Raw genomic sequence first — 18,361 nt, 5'->3', positions numbered from 1 at the left:
TGGAGCCTGTGCTCCGCGGCGGGAGAGGCCGCGACAGTGAGAGGCCCGCACACTGCGATGGAGAGTGGCCCCTGCTTGCCGCAACTGGAGAAAGCCCTCGCACAGAAACGGAGACCCAACACAGCCATAAATAAATAAATAAATAAATAAAATTTAAAAAAAAAAGTTATTTATGTTCTCTGATCACTTTTACTTCCATCTCTTCCTTCCAGCAATGGAAAATCAATCTGAGTGTCATTGGCCATAACTCTGTCGTGGGAAGACTCCTAATTCAGGGCTAGATCTGGCCTCTACCCACTCCCATCACTTCATTTATCAGAATCCTCTCAGAACTCAATCAAATTGTATCACATTATTTTATACTTGCCTAACACCATGCAGGCCACACGGTGGCTCAAAACGTACACGTCCGTCATGTCTCCTGGAGTGGTGAAAAGTGCTCAGCCTTTGGAGCCAGAAAGAACTGTTTTCAAATCCCCACTACACCACTAGCTGATTGTGTGATTCTAGACTAGTCACTTCCATACAATGGAATATTAGGCAGCCATGAAGAATGAGCTGGCTCTACAGGAACTCACAGGGAAACATGCCCACAATATATTATTTTAAAAGTACATAGCAGACAAGAGCCAGAAGATGAAAGCAACCCAAGTGTTCAATAATAGATGAATGGACAAACAAAAAGTAGTATATACATGCAATGGGATATTATTCAGCCTTAAAAAGGAAGGAAATTCTGACACATTCTATAGTATAACATAGATAAACCTTGAAGACATTATGCTAAATGAGATAAGCCAGTCACAAAAGGACAAATAATGTATGATTCCATCTATGTGAGGTACCTAGAGTGGCCAAAGTTGTAAAAATAGGAAGAAGAGTGGTGGTTACTAGAGGCTGGAGGAGGGGGAATGGGGAGTTAGTTACAATAAAAAAGTAAATGGCAGAACAGTAAGTATACTATGCTCCAATTTTGGTTAAAATCTTTTTAATCTCTATATGTTGTCTTTGTACAGAGGAAAGTCTGGAAGGCTACCCACCACAGTGGTAACAAGGGTTCCTTTGGGGAGTGGGATTGGGAAGGGGTGGTAATGGATAACATGATTTACAAGTTACCTGTGTCTCAAGGCATGAAAGTTTGTGTTCAATTTTGACGGGGCAGTGTCAGTAAATGCTGACTCTCAAAACCCCTCTGTTTCAAAAGGAAAAAGTATTCATCATTACTTTAGTCATTCCTTCCTGGGCTGCTGTCTATATGGCTTTCTATTTTTCACCAAACACAGTCCAAACTCCTTAGCCTGGCACGTAAGCCCTGTACAAATGGGCTGCAACCAGCCTCTTTCAAACCCCTTTTAGCTGTCTCCATGCACCAGTGTCACAACCATTCGGTACTCCCTGGGCACAGTCCTTCACCTCTGGGGCTTCTGATCAAGCCATTCTCTCCATAAACTGTCCTTCCCCTCAATCTCTGCCAGTAGACTTCTTGTCCATTCTTCAAGGGCACAGTCTCTAAATCCCTTGGGTGGAAGCGATTCCTCCTTCCTCTCTCAAGGCAATCATCACACCTAGCTCATCTTCGACTCGTCTGTACATCTCCTCTCCCGTTATGGACCCTCTGCCCCTGGTGAGAAAGGACCAGGCCTTGTGCAGCTTGGTAATTCCTGGGGCATCTACTATGGTGTAATAACTCAAGAGCAACAATGGTGATGGTGATGAGATCTCCACACAGTGCCCCTCACTCACCTCACCTCGTCCCGGCTGCCGCCGTTCACTGAGTGCCTGTGAGCCAGGACCTGAGCTCAGAAATGACATATATCACCTCACTTTATCCTCACAAGATTTCTGAGGTATAGGTGTTATTATCCCCATTTTGCAAATGAAGAAACTATGGTTTAGAGATCAAAAAAACTTCCTAAGATCATACTGCAAAAGTGGGGATTCGAACTCAGGCCTGCCTGACTCCAAAACGTGATCCCAATAACTACAGTCTACTGGCTTCCCGGTATACTGGCACATGCGGTAGGCACTCAGTACTTGCATGGTGAATGACTGCAACTGGACAGAGGGCAGCATGCCACGGGAAGAGCACGATGGCTGTCGACCCAGTGCTGTAAAAACCCACAGTGCTCTGGGCTCCCTGGCCAGTGAAAGCGTTGGAACTGTCAGCTCACGCCTGCTTGCAGCATTCAAACGAACACTCATGGCTGTTCAGGCCAACCACAGCTCTCCCCTCGCTCCCTTCCTCAGTCTAACTCAGACACCCATTTCTCCCCAACCAAAGCCTCAGCTTCTCCCACCAACACCCAGGGTCTCTGCTCGTATCTGTCGATGCTTAAGTCTGGAAAGGGGGAGAGGTGGCTGTGAAAGCCTCTTAGAGTCTGACCTCAGACACACAGACATGAAGAAACAAGCCCTGCAGACCTGATCTGGCCCTCTTCACCTCTCACGGTCTCCAGAAGCACTGATGGTGAACACGGGAAGATTCTCAGATGCGGAGAACAGATTCCAGGGGCTCTAGGAGGGGCGGGAAGGAGGGGTCCGCCTGCTGACCTCCATGCATCAGCCCTTCTTCAGAAGCTGATAGCCCCAGTACTTGGTGTATCCAGACATGCACTGTCCACAGGTGGCCACTGAAGGGTGGCTAGTTCGAACTGAGATGTGCTCCTGTAAAACACATACCCGGTTCCAAAGACTTGGCATGAAAAAAAGAATGTAAAATATCTCACTAATAATTTATGTTGATGACATGTCAAAATGATAAGATTTTGGAAAATTAGGTTAAATACATACATAGTTAAAATTCATATCTAATTTTTTAACGTGGGTAGAAAATATGAAAGTATGTATGTGACTCACATTTGTGGCTTGCATTATATTCTCATTGGACAGAGCTGATCCAGACCTCTAGACTCTCTGTTGCAGGTCCATGCTTCATCCAAACGAGACTCTGGCTTTCTGGACTCAGCTCAACCCCACATGGGTTTTCTGCACAGCAGCAGCTATGGTGCTTAGGGTTTCCCGCCTCTGAAGCCAACAGCAGAGTTTGAGAATAAGGAAGAGCTGGATCTTTGTGCATTCACTCACATTTCCCTCCCAGCCCATCTCCCTGGCTTGCTTTCTTTTAGGATAGTGGTTCTCAAAATGCGGTCCTGAACTAGCAGCACAGCGTCGCTTCACCTGGGAACTTGTTAGAAATGCAAACTATCAGGCACAATCCAGAAACTGATTCAGAAACTGTGGGGATGGGGTCTAGCCACCTGATTCTTAACAAACCCCTCTCCACGTTATTCTGATGCATGCTAATACTTGCGTGTCTTAGGGTAGTGTTTCTGAAAGTTGGCAACATATTAAAATCACCTGGGGAGGATTTAAAATTTCCAATGCCCAGATCACATCCAATGTCAAGTAAATCAGAATCTCTAGGGGTGGGACTCAGGCATCAGGTTTTTGAATTCCCCCAGCCTTGATTCCAATGTGCAGCCATAGTTGAACCCCATTGTCTAAGGGTAAGGGATTCAAGATTACCAGTCATTCCCCCAGAGCTGGTAAGCAGGTGAGTAAGTAAGGCAGCCTTACTGTACGGAAGAAAACAGTGTTTAAAATGGAGTGAGAAAGGGGTTGAACTGTACATGCCTAAACCTTGAAGGCCTCTTCCATTATAGGTCAGCTGCTGTAACGAAACAGGGAGCTGCACCTTAGATTTTCTGAGGTTAAAATGACAATGTGGAAAGGGAACGGCTTTTCCCACAGCCCACCAAGAGGAGAGTGGATGATGGTCAAGAGAGGCCCGGGATGCTTTCATCCTCTGAGGCTCCAGGCATGTGAAAACAAAGACATGTCCAAACAGGGTTTCAAAAATTGTGAAATATTTTAGAAATTTACATTTAATAAATGAAGGCTTGTGACACGTGTAAAATTTAAAACACACACAAGGCAGTGGGATCATCCTATTCACAATATAATAGCAGGATTTATTTTTAAAATTCATGGGCATAGTACCAAAGTCTGGCAGAAGTTTAAAGCCGATGATCATTTCCTTCTTTTAGTCCTATTAGCATATCTTTGAAGATAAAATTTTTTAAATCCAAATTTGAAGCCTTTGGTGAGTGTGAGATCCCTGGATGAAAGGCCTTCCTTTGCCATGTGCCCCTGGAATAGGTCCAAGAGGACCCCTGGAAAAGGGTCCTAAGTGTGGCTGGGGGCAACTGAGCCATGGGGGTTGGCCAGCATCTGGGAGCCCGGTAGCAGCGTGCTGGGGTGGGTCGGGGGACACAGGAGAGAAGTCGGGGCTCTAAGGGTGTGCCCAAGCAGTGCCAGTCTGTGCCCACCCCCCTGCCCCACATGATTGGTGCCCACGTCTGCAGCTCGCCACCCTCTTGGCCTCTGGTGCCATCCATCCACAGGCTGCTGGCCCCAGGAAGTGGAGCAATGACAGTCACAAGACACCTTCCTTTCACCGTAAGGTCATTCCTCTGGTTTGATACATAGTTGTTGGGGGAAGGTAGGAATTGGAGAAACACTTCCCTGTGTAGTACCTGCAGTATTGTGGGTTTACAAAAGCACAAATTCTTCTGTTCCAGAGGCTAGACTGGGCTCAGGGCTCAGGACTCCGTGTGATATTATGCTTTAGGAAGAAGAGAAAGCAATGCCAGACCGAACAACTACTGCCTAGGCAGCGGACACATCAGTGAGGAGTGCCGTTGGCCCCAGCAGCATATGCGTTCTCCTCTAGGAGGTGAACTCAGAGACACGCTGACTAACGGCCCCACCAGCTGCAAGCCTCTGAGGTCTCTCAGGAGGCCCCCGGCAAGTCTGTGGCATCCAAGCGGTTACAGGCAGCCTGGGTACCACAGGGCAGGGTGGGGGTGGGGCATGAGGCCAAGAGGAAAGAGCAGCCCTTGTTCTCGTGGGCTCTGTCTGAATCAGTGGCGGCCACAGTCTTCCTGCTTCCTGGAGATTTGGCCCCAGGCCTCTTGCCATTCTCTATCCAGAGGACCAAGGCCTCCAGGGAAGAAAGGCACACCCAGGCAGAGGTGGGTGAGGCTGGGGTTCAAAGTCCGGGGCCAGCCCTTAAACTTCATGGTATCCTCAGCCAAGGCAGGGTCAGTCTGATTCCTCCGTTTCATTTGTCTCATCACCCTCCCTCTGGGTCAGTAGGTTCCTGAGTTTCTCCAACCTACGGAAAATCTGAGGAGGAAGGGAGAGAAAAGGAGAGAGGGGGAGAGAAGGAGGGAGGGGGAGAGAAGGGGAGAGAATGAGCACATGGGTTACCCACAGCCCCATGGCACCAGGGTGGTAAACATTTGGAGAGAAGCCAACCGTCTGGCACCTCGAATCTTCCACATCTCCCCAGCCGGCTCCTCTGGGCTCTTTGTGCCCCATTTCACCCAGGCTTTAAATTACCAAGACCTGGGTCTGGGTTATTTTGTCCAAAACTTTCCTCTGGACATCTAGATTGCAATGCAAGATGTACATTCTTGGAATCAGATTTCTGAGGCCTAAATGCAGGACAGTGTGGTCTTAGCAGTCTGGCTGCATCCCATTTCCATCAGCCCATCCGATGAATACACAATGAGGTGCTCATCACTTCCACCCAGCTCAGGAGACGGCAATCGTGCAGGTAAACCTGAACAACCCAGCCAGGGCTCAGCTAGTCCTGGCTATTTAGGGAGAGTAAGGAGGACACAGAGGGTCTCCCATGACTTGTGGAATCAATCCCAAGGCTGTCAAATTGCTCCTTCGTATGCTGTGAAACTATTGGTTCCAAAATCCACCCCTCAATTCTGTAAGACAGAAGACCATTTCGGAAAGACAACCCAAGCCAAATCCCAGAGAGCCTCGTAACAAGCGCTATAATAATAATAGTAGCAGTAATAATGATGGTTAACAAGCATCACTTACTTTGTGCTGGGTACAGTTCTAATGCTTCACGTGGATTTACTAGGAATATGATCTGTGCGGCAAGGCGAGGACCATCCTGAGTCAGGTGGCCTCAGGCAGCTCCCTGCAGCTCCCTGCAAGGCAGCTTCCTTGCCCTCTGCTAAGCCTCCGACACAGACTCGTCTTGACTCTCCAACTTCAACATTCTTGCTCAAGTCTTAGCCAGCCTAGGACCTGGGTCTATGTCTCCTTATCAAAAGGGAAGAGTAGCAAGCCCCTGACAGCTGCATTGAATGGGGTGACCTTTAGGAGAAAACCCCAGAAGGAGGGACTGTGCATCCCCAGGAGGCAAGCACTGTTTGCTCATTGCTTTTGTTCCTCTAGGGAGCTGTGAGGTGGGGAGGGGGTTGTCTAATTTGGTGAAAATACGATATGTAAAAAGCCTAAATTAATTCATAAAGTTATTATTGTCTTTCTAAAGCAGCCTACCCTGGGGCACCTTTCTGTAACTCCCTAAGTATATCTAAAATATGATTTTAAAGTTATATTTACTCAAACCTCATCAAGCACACATGCACCGCATGGCACACACCTGTGTAAGTGCTCCTAAAATGCTAGTTTGCAGGAACCTTATTTTTCTAGCATGTGTCCTCTGTAGGGGAGGGGAGGAGGGGAGCAAAAACAGCGTCATGTAGTTGCTGCCTGTGCACTGGCTGCACAGTGGAGCACGGGGCACCTGGGAGCTTTAGCAGCATAATTACATGTTGTCCTCACAACATACGCACGGGGGAGGTACGATCATCCCAATTCACAGATGAGGAAACTGAGGCTTGGGAGTCAAATGATGTCTTCATTATTGCACAGCCATCAATAGCAGAGCTTGGTTGGAACCAGGCTTGTCTGACTCCAATGACCAGAGTTACAGATAAGATGCAAACAAAACAAGATCCAGAAATTCTCCCAAGTTATGCCCTGACGCTCCCTAATTACAGATGTGACTGTAGAATCTTGTCATTTCCTTTCTTTTTCGTCTTCCTTGCTTTCTCAATCCAGTCAGAATGAATTTTAGATGTGTCCCAAGTGGGGTGTGCCTTTGGCTGCAAAGAGCCACTCAGACACTGGAGCAAGTCCAGCCAGTAGGTCTGTGAACAACGTCCCCTTCCAGAAACATTCTCTACAAGCACAGCTTGACTAGAAGGACTTAGATGTTGGAGCTGGTCTAAAAGGGCCATCACCAAAAGCTGCCAGGTCCGAATAAGAGATGCCCTAACTGCAGAACCAGTGACACCACTGGCTCTCATACCATGTCTGAGAGGAGCACAACAGGAGGTTCTCCAGGAAGCTTCTTGAAGTTCAGAGGAGTTGACCTCTGTGCAGATTCAGCATCCTGACGAGCCAAGGCCAATTCCAGGCCAGGCATGCCTAACAAATGCAGCACTCAAGCCCAAGACGTTCAAATTGTTACCTCATGTTAAAAAGAGCCCGAAGCTGCAAGCAATTAGCACTGCATCTGTGAGACTAGGGAAAGACAACCAAGAGAACGGGGCTTAAAATGACTATTTTGGTCCATATGGAAAATCGATATGTTGCGTGCATGATAAAATCCTTTTGGATATGTTTTTAAACCTTACATTTTTAAAATTCAGGTTTTAAATGTTATTCTGGGAAAAGCAGCATGAGTTCTATAGCACCAGGAGATCTGTAAGTAAACTGAAAAGCTGTTGGAACCTTCAGTAGAGGAATTAATGTAATAAATGAACACGGGCATTAGTGCAAATGAATCAAACTGCATAAATTATAACTTTAATCAGTCATGGAATTTCAATACTCAAAGGGACCTTGAAAATTATCTGTTCCAAGAGCAAGAATTATGGAAAATAAATGGTCAGGTGGAGAAAATCTCCTGGCTAGAGAAATGCGCAAAGAAACAGAGAGTCAGGAGGCAGCATGCACAGTGGTTTGAAAGTTCAGGGCTTTGCAGGAATGCAAGAATTCTTCAATATATGGAAATCAATCAATGTGATAAACCATATTAACAAATTGAAGGAGAAAAACCATATGATCATCTCAATAGATGCAGAAAAAGCTTTCGACAAAATTCAACACCCATTTATGATAAAAACCCTCCAGAAAGTAGGCAGAGAACGAACTTACCTCAACATAATAAAGGCCATATATGACAAACCCACAGCCAACATAGTTCTCAATGGTGAAAAACTGAAACCATTTCCACTAAGATCAGGAATAAGACAAGGTTGTCCACTCTCACCACTATTATTCAACATAGTTTTGGAAGTTTTAGCCACAGTAATCAGAGAAGAAAAAGAAATAAAAGGAATCCAAATCGGAAAAAAAGAAGTAAAGCTGTCACTGTTTCCAGATGACTTGATACCATACATAGGGAATCCTAAAGATGCTACCAGAGATGCTAACTACTAGATGCTAACTACTAGAGCTAAAGATGCTAACTACTAGAGCTAATCAATGAATTTGGTAAAGTAGCAGGATACAAAATTAATGCACAGAAATCTCTTGCATTCCTATACACTAATGATGAAAAATCTGAAACAGAAATTAAGGAAACACTCCCATTTACCACTGCAACAAAAAGAATAAAATACCTAGGAATAAACCTACCTAAGGAGACAAAAGACCTGTATGCAGAAAACTATAAGACACTGATGAAAGAAATTAAAGATGATACAAACAGATGGAGAGATATACCATGTTCTTGGATTGGAAGAATCAACATTGTGAAAATGACTATACTACCCAAAGCAATCTACAGATTCAATGCAATCCCTATCACACTACCAATGGCATTTTCACAGAACTAGAGCAAAAACTTTCAGAATTTGTATGGAAACATAAAAGACCCCGAATAGCCAAAGCAATCTTGAGAAAGAAAAATGGAGCTGGAGAAATCAGGCTCCTGGACTTCAGACTCTACTACAAAGCTACAGTAATCAAGACAGTATGGTACTGGCACAAAAACAGAAATATAGATCAATGGAACAGGATAGAAAGCCCAGAGATAAACCCACATACATATGGTCACCTTATTTTTGATAAAGGAGGCAAGAATATACAATGGAGACAAGACAGCCTTTTCAATAAGTGGTGCTGGGAAAACTGGACAGCTATATGTAAAAGAATGAAATTAGAACACTCCCTAACACCATACACAAAAATAAACTCACAATGGATCAAAGACCTAAACGTAAGGCCAGACACTATAAAACTCTTAGAGGAAAACATAGGCAGAACACTTTATGACATAAATCACAGCCAGATCCTTTTGACTCACCTCCTAGAAAAATGGAAATAAAAACAAAAATAAACAAATGGGACCTAATGAAACTTAAAAGCTTTTGCACAGCAAAGGAAACCATAAACAAGACCAAAAGACAACCCTCAGAATGGGGGAAAATATTTGCAAATGAAGCAACTGGCAAAGGATTAATCTCCAAAATTTACAAGCAGCTCATGCAGCTCAATATCAAAAACACAAACAACCCAATCCCAAAATGGGCAGAAGACCTAAATAGACATTTCTCCAAAAAAGATATACAGATTGCCAACAAACACATGAAAGGATGCTCAACATCACTAATCATTAGAGAAATGCAAATCAAAACTACAATGAGATATCACCTCACACAAGTCAGAATGGCCATCATCAAAAAATCTACAAACAAAAAATGCTGGAGAGGGTGTGGAGAAAAGGGAACACTCTTGCACTGTTGGTGGGAATGTAAATTGATACAGCCACTATGCAGAACAGTACGGAGTTTCCTTAAAAAGCTAAAAATAGAACTACCCTATGACTCAGCAATCCCACTACTGTGCATATACCCTGAGAAAACCATAATTCAAAAAGAGTCATGTACCACAATGTTCATTGCAGCTCTATTTACAATAGCCAGGATATGGAAGCAATCTAAGTGTCCATCGACAGATGAATGGATAAAGAAGATGTGGCACATATATACAATGGAATATTACTCACCCATAAAAAGAAACGAAATTGAGTTATTTGTAGTGAAGTGGATGGACCTAGAGACTGCCATACAGAGTGAAGTGAGTCAGAAAGAGAAAAATAAATAGCATGTGCTAACACATATATATGGAATCTAAAAAAAAAAAAAGGTTCTAAAGAACCTAGAGGCAGGACAGGAATAAAGTTGCAGACGTAGAGAACTGACTTGAGGACACGGGGAGGGGGAAGGGTAAGCTGGGACAAAGTGAGAGAGTGGCATGGACTTATATACACTACCAAATGTAAAACAGATAGCTAGTGGGAAGCAGCCGCATAGCACAGGGAGATCAGCTTGGTGCTTTGTGACCACCTAGAGGGTTGGGATAGGGAGGGTGGGAGGGAGACGCAAGAGGGAGGAGATATGGGGATATATGTATATGTATAGCTGATTCACTTTGTTATAAAGCAGAAACTAATACACCATTGTAAAGCAATTATACTCCAATAAAGATGTTAAAAAAAAAAAAAAAAGGAAGTTCAGGGCTTTTCACAGACAGTCTGGTTTCGAAGCTCAGCTCTGCTTCTTGATGGCAGTGTGAACCTGGCTGGGTATTTGATCTTCCTAAGTGAGTTTACACCTCTGCAAAATAGGTCAGTGCAACATAACATTACTCTGAGTCTTAAGGGAGACCATCTACAGAAAAGACTTAATATGGTGCCTGGGAGAACACACAGTGCCTGGGATGTCAGCATTCATTACATAAACAGAATCTAAGTGAGCCAGACTGACACAGTCACTATATATCCCTGTGGCCTTTCTCTCATGTGTCTATGAAAGAAAAAATAATATACAGTAGACCTAAGCACTCAGATTTCTGACCATGAGAGCAGGACATGGTACCCAAGGACATTTCTGGATTAAAAAATTGATCTTCATAGAAGGCATCTGCATCTCAGCTGACAAAGAAGCCAGACCTCCTAAGCAAGAGAAGAGGCCCCATGGAGATGGTGAATCTCCTTCCTTATAAGGGTTAAGTGAAAGCTTCCAGCAATGGCTCTTGATGCAAAGCTGCCCCAAAGTTATATAACTCTGGGCAAATTTCTGGCCAAGGGGAGTTCAAAATGGGCTTCAATGGTGTTTCTATTTTAGCCTGGAGTTTGAACCAGTGCTGCAGGAACAGTGACTGATTGAGAAAAGCTGAAGGTTAACAGATATTACTCTGTTTGTGTGTCTTTACATCTTAATATAACTTAGTTTAGCCTTATAACATTTATTAATCATGCCAAGTGAGGCAGTGTAGAATAGCGGGAGAATCGCAGGCTGTGGAACAGAACATATCCTGGAACTGTCCACTGGTACCGTGAGCTCTTAATATGGGGATAACCATACCTGCCTCAAGGATGCTGTGAAGCGCAGGCATAGGGCCTGCCACATAGGTGGTGCCTAATAAGCATTTGTTTCTTCTTCCCATTTCTTTCACATTTGTTATGTTAAAAAACAGCTCTATTTTTGAATAGAAAAGAGGGCTATACTTGCCTGACTCGGTTTCCCACACCAACAGGACTCCCAGCTGCTCAGACCAAAACCAAGGACTAGATAGCGCTCTCTGTTCGGCAACAATGCACCTGAATCCCAGACATGGTGTCTGTGAAGGGATTAGCTGTGGAGCATAATTTCCCAAACCTGAACGTACAGTAGCAGAAAAGACAGCTGGGCTTGGAGCAAGAGACAAGGGTTTTCATCCCATTTTTGCTACTAGGTAGTCTTTTTTTTTTTTTTTTTTTTCTAAGCACTTTTATTCAAGAAAATTTGAATTATATATATATATATACACACACACACACACACAAATACTTACAAGAACATATTAAATACTACTTTGTCATGACTGCTGATACTAGCTAGTCTTTTGACTGTAGGTAAGTCACTTAACACATCACCTGTGTCTCTCACTCCAATTCTACAAAACAAGGAATTTTCTTTTTTAGACTGGACAACATCCAAAGTCCTTAAAGCTCTAAAACTTCCATGTTTCTATAGTTTGGTTCATGCTGTTTGTTAAAATGTGTGACTGTGTTCTATTCCAAATCCTGCTCCACGTCCTCCACGTTGGTCTGAGTCATGATTCGTTCCCTAAGTTAGAGGCTCCATGTAAACAGTAACTGGACAAACAGAATCTGAGTGAACCAGGGTGCCAGCTGTCACTGCTGTCCCCTCTGCTTACTCTGGAGATCAGCTAAAGCCCTGTGAGCTGGGAGTAAATAGATCTGCCGGGAAGATAGGATTTTACTGTGAAAATGAGCTTTCTGACACGTTGAAAGTAGCAGAAATGGTCTGAAGATTGTTTTATACCTAAATGATCCCACGTGAATTTAAAAAAAAAAAAAAAAACACCTCCCATACCTCTGCAGGTATTTAGTTCCTATGGCTGATATAAATTTCACTTAACTCCCAGCTGACCCCTCACCCTGGAAAATTTTTGTCAGAATTCAAAATAAAATGAAGGCACGTGCCAATTAGTAGCCCCAATAGTCAGACTGATGGGAGCAAGAGCTTTGGTTTATAGAATGTGAACATCTCACAAAACTAAGTATCTGATTCATCACTTTAGCCTTATAGTTCCCCTAACAGTTAGCAGTGTTTTGCACCTAGCCGACTGGGAGCTCTTTGAAGGCAGAAAAGGTATCTTATTCATGTCTAGCACAGGGCCCTGGTATATTATAAATGCTTGTAGTAGTTTGCTAGGGTTACCATAACCAAGTGCCACAATGTAGTACTTAAACAACAGAAATTTGTGATTTAAACAACAGAAATGTATTTTCTCACAATTTTGGAGGTTAGAAATCTGAGATCAAGGTATCAGCATGGTTGGTTTCTTCTGAGGCCTCTCTCCTCTGCCTGCAGATGACCACCTTCTCCTTGTGTCTTCACATGATCTTCCCTTTGTACATTTCTGTCTAAATTTCCTCTTTTTAAAAGGACACAGGTCATATTGGATTAGGGCCCACCCTAATAATCTCATTTTAAATTAATAAGCTCCTTAAAGACCATATCTCCAGATACAGTCACATTCTGAGATACTGGAAGTTAGGACTTCAACATGTAAACTTTGGGGGGACACAAATCAGCCCATTATAAGTGTTGAATGAGTGAATGGTGGAAGGATGGGTGGGTGAATAGATGGATGGATGGATGAACAACTAGGTAGTCAACGAACACTAGGTAAATCAAGTAAATTTACATAATCACTTGTGGAGATTGGATTTGCTATAATACTCCAAAGGTTTTTACATTATATATTTTCATCCAACCTTACAAGATATTTTTAAAAATTATTACTCACCAAATTCCATCAAGCTGACAAAAAACAGCCACACCCAGACTTATCAATGTCATTTCCCCTGTCTAATTATCCCCACTTGTAATGACTTCCTGTACCCAGGAGAATATCAGTATTTGCTTACAAAAAATAAGTACTACCTCTCCCATAAATAACTATATACTTAGAATCTTCACATTAGGGAAACAGAAAGAACTAAAATAATAGTTTTAGTTAGATCTGTTGCCTGATATTTCATTGTTCAGCCTGTTTTGGTTTTTAACCGAACCTGGCCAGCACTCAGTTTCTAGGTTGTCTTAGCATACTGATTCCATTCAGTGAACTAAAGAAATGCCCCTATAGAATTGTAGGGGACCAGGAAAAGGCCCACCAGGGGTCTCAGGTTCATTTGGTAGCTTTGAGTGCTGTCACACCTCTGATGGCATAGAAATTCATGGACTCACCCTCCGCTGCCAATGATCCTTCTCTATGTTTCCATCTGGCTGTAGAATAAACTTGATCACAGTAAAACTATCAAGGTGGTTGAAGGTGTGTGTCTGGAGGGGGTCAGCAAGGTACCTGAGCTCCTTGCCCTGTCCCGCAATGTCTTGCGTCATGGTGCTGCCCGCCAGTCTGATTCACAACTCCCCTGGTGCCAGCCTCTGTCACAGTGGGAAGAGCTGCCAGGGGACACGCCCAGCCTTAATGAATGAACTCTTTGTGGCACAGCCAGTATGAGACTGATTCATGGTGTTGTGGGTCCATGTGGGCACTCATTCATTCATTCATTCATTCATTCCTCTCTCATCCATTCTCTACTGGAAATCTTGTTCAGCAGATAAGCCATAGCATGAACTTCCCTTGAAGAAGTGTGGTAATTTTAAAAGGTTCCTTTATGATTCATACCAATTCTCTGCTTAAAGATAATAACAGAGATAAACAGATAGTGTGAGTTCTAGCCGTGTAATATGTGAATTAGGTATTAAAATTTAAAGACAAATTTATTGTGGTCCTTGGTCGACGACAATGATGAATTATCTTGGCTATGACCCTTGGGCAGATTAGCTACTCTAAATTTAGGATTAACCCATGCAATTGCCCCCCTGCTGCCTTCCCCTGAGGCTTCCTGAGACGAGGTGGTATTAATGAGTATTTCCATGGACGTCACTAGGCATGATGCTGTTTGATTTTGACTGTGTGTATAGAACAGGCCCTTGAGGTTCTAGGTTTTCCCCATCTGCAGAGTTCCTTCCCCATCCCCACAAACCTAGACAGTTGTATCGGAAATTAATCAAATATATTCATGTGCCATAACACTTCTTGTCAGGGATTCAAACCGAGTGATTTCTGACCTCTCTCTGACTGCCTCTACTTTTAAAAATGTGTTTTAACTCTATTTGTGACATGTTTTATTGTAAACCACTTCACATTCTTTTTGAGAGTAGGTCGCATGTAAATCATAGTTGAAGAAAACCCTTCAAACCGATGTAATATTCCCAGAGCATGAAAAGTTCAGTGAGGAGGCAGCAAGATGCAGGGTCGGTTCCCCTCAGGCCCACCTGGCCAGGCACACCTGTCATTCCCTCATCAGGGCCTGTTCTCTGCAGGCTGAGGAATGATGGAAGAACCATCCAGAGGTCTGTTAGGAGCCCCACTCTGCCAGAAGCAGAGCATTTCACTCAAGCCTTGCCCTGCTGACAATCTCATATCATAGAAAGACAAAGATATGGTGATGAGAGCTGCTGCTTGGACCTATTTTTGGCCAATGAGGGAGAACTAGACGGATGACAGAACGGAGCTGACTGGCACTTGGAGAGAAAGGGGCCTTGCCATCACATGATTTGTAAGAGCCGAAGGAGGGAATATGAGCAGCTAATGTTCCTGTGATTGAAGGAAAGCAGAACTCCACAAGTCCTGCGAAAAGAAGGTGTGGTTCGATGGACTTAACAAACACAGAGGGCAGCATAATGTGGAGGTTAAAGTACACACTCAGGAATCTGTACATACCTGAGTCAGGCTCGCAGCTCTGCCCTCACAGCTGTGCAAATGTCACCTCCCCGTAGCTCAGGTTCCTCACGATAATCATGAATAACAAGACCTACCTCATATGTCAATTATGGGAATTAAATGAGATAAGATATGTAAAGCACAGTGCCTGAACCATGGTAAACACTCAAAGGGTGGCCATTACTGTGCTGTTACCACTCTTGCAGGTCTCCTATGTGTAAGGCACTAGGCTAGATGCTCTGATCCCATGGTCAGAGACTCTAATCATATAGAGCTTGATTCTGAAAAGATTGAAGGCTCCAAGATTATCTATTCATACCTAATTCCGGAGAGGAAGAAGAGAGGGAGTTATCCAAAGAAATCACTATGTCTCCAATCAGTTTGTATTTACAAGGACACTTACAAAGGCAGGAAGGAGGAATTTGCAGCCAAGAGCAGACACAAAAGAATGGCATAAAATGAAAGAATCAAGTCAGGGAAGTGGAAGGCTGGGTTTGGGATTAACGCACACAGAACAGCAACGTTTAGAACAAGAAAAAAAGAACAAGAGAAGGGCTCGCCTACTGCTTGGGGCAGATGACACTGTTAACTTAGACATAATATAGTGAACACAGAATTACTCAATTCCTAGTTTGTGTCCATCTTCTCTATCAAGAAGAATGATCTGCGAGCCAGAATGGAGAACACAAACATGGCCAAGGGGAAATTAAAGTCTGAGATAGTGAGGAGATAGGAGGAGGGTACCTGCCACCGTATTTAAGTCTCCAGGCTCCGATGAATTCTGACTCGGCAGCATCTCTAAGTGCTCCCAAATATGCGCTGCAACAGGGACGGCAAGATATACAGCCCCAGGATGCTCAAAGAACACGAGTTCATGATTATAATATCTTTAAAATGGCACTGTGATAACATATAAGAGTTTATGAAGCATGGAAGAACTTCCAGAAACTTGCAGAGGGGCAAATGTTTCAATATAAGTACCAAAGACTGTTAGCAAAATTCTAGCACAGATTCGATGCCTTGTGTCGACCCAGGAAGATGAATGCTGGTCACCCCAACCTCATCCCTCTCACAGCGTTCCTCAAATGGTAACTCTGTGCCACAGACATTATCCACTTAGGAAATGGTAACAAACAAGGCTTCACAATCTCTTTGTGAACCAGGTAGAAAAGTACAGACTCTGTGACAGTACAAGTAAGAACTCAGAGTGGCTCAACTATAATCCTCAAAGAGGACTGGAGAACAGGTTAGCATCCGTCTGTAGAGGGATTTTAATGTCACAGAACTTGGTCTTCAGTGCCTCTCTATACAGACAGGGGTCTTGGCTTGCAGAACAAAGGAAGTTTGCTGACATCTGCTGGGAGAAAGACCAGGAGGCAGTTGGTGGGGTGGAAGAGGGGTTTAGAGGGCAGCTGAGGAAGCAAAGAGCCTGTGTTTGGATCCTAGTTCCACCCCTTGTTAGCTGTGTGATGTTAACAGAGCTACTTATACTCTCTGACTCAATTTCTCCCTCTGGAAAATGGGGAGAATAACTGTATCAACCTCACTAGATGAGGTAGATTAAATTAGTATGTATTAAAGCATTTAGAACAGTACCTGATTTAGAGAAGTTATCAAGAGCCCAACTATCTTGTCTGGCTGAAATGGTGGAATCTTATAAAATGAAAGCTATAAAGAGAAAATATTAATAATAAATGCTAATGCCAAAAAAGGAAAACAGCCTAAAAGTCTAACAATAGGGAATTGATAGTACATATATATGATGGAATATGACGGCCATGAACGTCATGTTACAGAAGAATAATTAAGGCAATGAAGAAAATGAATCAGGGTTAGGGAGAGGAGGTGATGGAGGCCGAGGTACTCTTTGGGGAAGGTGGTCTCTGAGGGACGGTACTAATCAGGGACTGAAATGAGAGGCTGGAGCCACGCAGCCCTGGGAAGAGCAAAGGCCCTAAAGCAGGAAAGGGCTTGGATTGGAAGGAAGCACATGAGGCTGGAGCACAGTGTGCAATGGGGAGAGGAGAAGGAAATGAGGTTGGAGAGGCCTCGCCATGCAGGGTCCTTCCAGCCAAGGGAAGCTCTAGGGTTTTATTTTATGTGACATGGGAAGCCACTGGAGATTGTGAGCAGGAGAGAGTTAAGATTTTAAAGGGTCATTGGCTACGTTTTGGAGAACAGACTGTAGTGGGGTAAGAAAGGAAGTAGGGAAACCTATTTTGGGCAATAATAACTTAATAGTTTACTGGTAATTTTTTAATTTAATTTTTTATTTTTGACTGCGTTGGGTCTTCGTTGTGCACGGGCTTTCTCTAGTTGCGGCGAGCGGGGGCTGCTCTAAGTTGCAGTGTGCAGGCTTCTCATTGCCGTGGCTTCTCTTGTCGCAGAGCACGGGCTCTAGGCACGCGGGCTTCAGTAGTTGTGGCACGCGGGCTCAGTAGTTGTGGTTCGCGGGCTGTAGAGCGCAGGCTCAGTAGTTGTGGCACATGGGCTTAGATGCTCCGTGTCATGTGGGATCTTCCCGGACCAGGGATCGAACCTGTGTCCCCTGCATTGGCAGGTGGATTCTTAACCACTGCGCCACCAGGGAAGTCCCCAGTTTTGTGGTATTTTAAGAAAAAAGACGATGGTGGCTTAGGTTGGGAGGAAATGGTGAGAAGTGGCAGACTGAAAATATATTTTGAATAGTATGACCCTAATTTTGTAAAAAAGAAATACACACATACACATATGCTGGGAAGATATATATGCAAGAATGAATAGTGGTTATCTCTGGATCATGCTATTCATGGTGACTTTAATTTTCTTCTTAGTGATTTTCTGCATTTTTCCAACAAACATGTAGTATTTAAGAAATCAGAAAAAAAAAGAGGACATTTTTGGAAAAGAAAAAATCAATTACCCAGGGACAGGCCAAGTGAGGTGTGGATCAGTTACAGCCTAAGTAAAGAGATGTCCAGGATCTGACTGGCAGCAATTTCAATACTTGTTGACAGTGTAAATGATGAACTAAAAAAAGGAATAACTGCAGGTAATATGACACAATTTAGGGACCGCCTGATAGGGACCTCACTCTCCGTGGGAGCAGACTGTCCCTTGCACTCTGCTTTATCCAAGTCCACCTGGTGTATCATGTGTAGTTCTGGGTGCCACAGTCTAAGATCTAAATGAGCTA

This window comes from Balaenoptera musculus, chromosome 2 (assembly GCF_009873245.2).
Source record: "Balaenoptera musculus isolate JJ_BM4_2016_0621 chromosome 2, mBalMus1.pri.v3, whole genome shotgun sequence".
Taxonomy (NCBI): domain Eukaryota; kingdom Metazoa; phylum Chordata; class Mammalia; order Artiodactyla; family Balaenopteridae; genus Balaenoptera; species Balaenoptera musculus.
The sequence above is the reverse complement of the archived record's forward strand: the minus strand, read 5'-3'. Positions refer to the sequence as shown.